This window comes from Limulus polyphemus, unplaced genomic scaffold, assembly GCF_000517525.1.
Source record: "Limulus polyphemus unplaced genomic scaffold, Limulus_polyphemus-2.1.2 Scaffold760, whole genome shotgun sequence".
NCBI lineage: Eukaryota > Metazoa > Arthropoda > Merostomata > Xiphosura > Limulidae > Limulus > Limulus polyphemus.
Genome location: NW_013666370.1, coordinates 265,780 through 270,071, shown reverse-complemented (window position 1 = coordinate 270,071; position 4,292 = coordinate 265,780). Strand labels below are relative to the sequence as shown.

The following is a 4,292-nucleotide window of genomic DNA, read 5'->3' as shown; positions in this document are numbered from 1 at the left end:
GAGCGCCCCCCCCCCACCTCCTTATGACACACCTCCTACAGTAAATGTTTCTCATCGTCTTATTTGTTGTACATCCAGTCACTTTTTTATGGTACATCATCTACAATAGATCTTCTTTTCACACTATGCAGGCGTGTGAAGAAGATAGAAAATAGGAGGTTTGAGGGGCATGCTCTTCTGGGAAAATGTTTGTAATTATATTGGTAATTTGGGCCCATTTTGATGTAGTGTAGGCTAAAATATGATGGAAATCGGGGAAAAATAAGCAGTTTAATGCCAACTTACATTGCCTTCTATTTCTACCTTTTTTTTTTTCGTAGCACACCACCTATGTTCGTATCACACCAGCTTCAAAAGAATGTCTCCGCCACGTTATCAATAGTAGGCAGAACAACACTTTGTTGTTGTTTGTTATGAAGCACAAAGCTACATAAAGGGCTATTTGTGCTCTGCCTACCACTGGTATCGAATCCCGGTTTCTAGCGTTGTAAGTCCGCAGACATACCACTGCGCCACTGGGGGACAGGCAGAACAACATTGTCATAAATTAATGAAGGTGATTTAAACAAGATGTAAATTGTTTACAGTGCTCTTGTTAGTTCCACACAGATATGCGAATTTATTAGAAACCATAAAGATAAAATTACAGATATATAGTTTACACTATCTATTAAGGTAATAAATGCTGAACAATAGTCATTTGACGTTTTTAAAAGTTGATGTTAACATACTTTGTTTACTACATAGGGTGATTCTGGGGGTCCTCTGATCATGTACCTCAACAACAGGTGGACTCTGGTCGGAATAATTTCCGCAGGGTTTGGTTGTGCGGAGTCTCGTCAGCCAGGAATCTACCATCGTGTTTCCTCCACTGTGGACTGGATCTCGGCTAACGCCCACTAGCCCAGAAGACTAAAAGGGGTGACTGTGATATCCGTCAACTCAGGGTGTAAAGCCATCCGTTCGTCAGTATCGAGTAACGCTTAACACTGTTGCTATGGATACAGGATTTTTTTTACTATTTTTTTTAAAGAAACTAGGTGGGCGCTAGTGTCGCACAGAGACTGTTTTTCATAATCGTAACCAATTCAACACCAAAACGTTTGGGAGTACTTCTCTGTAACAGCAAGTAGTTGATAATGATATCTTCGAAATCAATATTTAGGACATAAGGCAATCTAAAGTCTTTTGATTCGGTTTTTGATCGTAGAAAGTGAAATGTTTTAAATCACGATTGTTGATTATAAAGTGAAATGTTTTAAATCACGATTAAGGCTTAACTGGTTTAACTCTCCCTAAAACCATACTTACCCCATACCAAAATATTTTTTTTCTTTTCGTAATGATTACTGTACTTGTCGTTATGATAAGCTGTCACTGATATTGTTGAAACCTGTTGATCGGGGATTTTGTTTATGTTAATTCTAATTACACGAGAAGAAATAATTCCCTTGACAATGTTGCATATACGTTATACAGTCTTCATGACATAACATGTATATACATATGTAGATGTATATTTCAATAACAAAAACTTTACGTATATTTTGTTAGGGTTGGGGAGGCTAGCTTTATGAGTTCAGAGATTTTCAGAGTTGTTTCCTGATTAAACATGATTACATCAATAAGGTTTTTGATACATTAAAAGACTCGAGTAAATTTAAGAAGCTAAAAAAAAAGAAAGAAAAGAGATTTTACAGTAAGTATTTTTGTTAAAAGTAAAAAAAAAGGGGGTTCCATTAATGATAAGTCTTGATGGCATTATTTACGTATGATTGTGAAGGCAGAATACCATATACGCAAAATTTGTTCTTATATATTTTATTACCAAGAAGTGTGAACGAAACTTGTGCCTATATAAGCTGTTTTAGACGAATTAATAAAAGTGCAGCTGTAGAAAGTGTGTTTCACATAACATATAATTAAGAGGTAGAAACACTGAACTAGAAGCATAAAATTGTCGAGTAACGTAATTCAAGATACAATGGTTAAAACGTTTCTATATAGTATTTGTTTTTCCATTCTTGTTTCTATAAGTATTTGTTTTCCATTATTGTTTCTATAAGTATTTGTTGTTTTATTCTTATGTTTATATATTACCATCTTCGTTTTTTAACTGTACTATTCCAGCCTTGCAACATCCTCGTATAAGTAAAATGTCATCCTTTTAATATTAACCACGATCCTTGTACAGTTCCATCTTATTCTAAAAAGGTTCATTCTTAGTGTTTTAATAAGTTATAGTTATATATATATATTTATATTTTAGTGTGTGTGTATATATTTTTTTCAGTATATTTTTCGATAAAATTCTACAATCTGCATGCACTTGATATATATATATATATAATAAACTTGCCCCCCTTAATATGTTTTAAAATGATTTTTTCAAAATTCCCCAAAATGAATGAAACAACAAATACTGTGTAGAAACAAGAATGGAACAATAAATATTGTATAGAAACAAGAAGGTAACAACAAATACTGTATAGAAACACAAGAATGGAACAACAAATACTGCATAGAAACAAAAATGGAACAATAAATACTGTATAGAAACAAGAATAGAACAGCAGATACTGAATACAAAAAATAATGAAAAACAAGTACTGTATAGAAACAAGAATGGAACAAGGAATACTGTATAGAAACAAGAATGGAACAAGGAATACTGTATAGAAAAAGAATGGAACAAGGAATACTGTATAGAAACAAAAATGAAACAACAAATACTGTATTGAAACACAAGAATGAAACAACAAATATTGTATAGAAACAAAAATGGAACAATAATTACTGTACAGAAACAAGAACGTAACAACAAATACTCTATAGAAACAAGAATGCAACAACAAATACTGTATTGAAACACAAGAATGAAACAACAAATACTGTATTGAAACACAAGAATGAAACAACAAATACTGTATTAGAAACACAAGAATGAAACAACAAATATTGTATAGAAACACAAGAATGAAACCACAAATACTGTATAGAAACAAAAATGAAACAAAAAATACTGTACAGAAACACAAAAATGAAACAACAAATACTGTATAGAAACAAAAATTAAACAACAAATATTGTACAGAAACACATGAATGAAACAACAAATATTGTATAGAAACACATGAATGAAACAACAAGAACTATATATAAACACAAGAATGAAATTACAAATACTGTATAGAAACAAGAATGGAACAACAAATTCTGTATAGAAACACAAAAATGAAACAACAAATACTGTATAGAAACACAAGAATGAAACAACAAATAATGTATAGAAACAAGAATGGAACAACAAACACTATATAGAAACACAAGTATGAAACAACAAAGAATGTATAGAAACAAGAATGGAACAACAAATACTGTATAGAAACACAAGAATAGAACAACAAATAACATATATAAACAATAATGGAACAATATATATTATATAGCAACAAGAAAGGAACAACAAATACTGTATAGAAACAATAATGGAACAATATATATTGTATAGCAACAAGAAAGGAACAACAAATACTGTATAGAAACAAGAATGAAACCACAAATATAGAAACTAGAATAGAACAGCAAATATTGTATAGAAACACAAGAAGGAAACAACAAATACTGTATAGAAACACAAGAAGGAAACAACAAATACTGTACAGAAAATATAAGGAAACTACAAATACTCCATAGAAACAAAAATGAAACAACAAATACTGTATAGAAACACAAGAATGAAACCACAAATATTGTATAGAAACACAAGAATGAAACCACAAATATTGTATAGAAACAAGAATGGAACAACAAATACTGTATAGAAACACAAGAAGGGAACAACAAATATTGTACAGAAAATATAATGAAACTACAAATACTCCATAGAAACAAAAATGAAACCACAAATATTGTATAGAAACACTAGAATGAAACTACAAATACTATATATAAACACAAGAATGAAACAATAAATACTGTATATAAGCACAAGAATGAAACAACAGATACCACATAGAAACAAGAATGGAACAAGAAATACTGTATAGAAAAAAATGAAACAACAAATACTGTATTGAAACACAAGAATGAAACAACAAATATTGTATAGAAACACAAGAATGAAACAACAGATACTGTATAGAAACAAGAATGGAACAACAAATACTGTATAGAAACAAAAATGAAACAACAAATACTGAATAGAAACACAAGAATGAAACAACAAATATTATATAGAAACACAAGAATGGAACAACAAATACTGTACAGAAACAAGATGATGCATTTGC

General features: G+C 30.7%; 1 pseudogene; it reads left to right on the top strand.

Moving 5' to 3' along the window:
* The window catches only part of LOC106460366, a 50,953-nt pseudogene that overhangs the window by 16,882 nt on the left and 29,779 nt on the right, over positions 1–4,292 (top strand).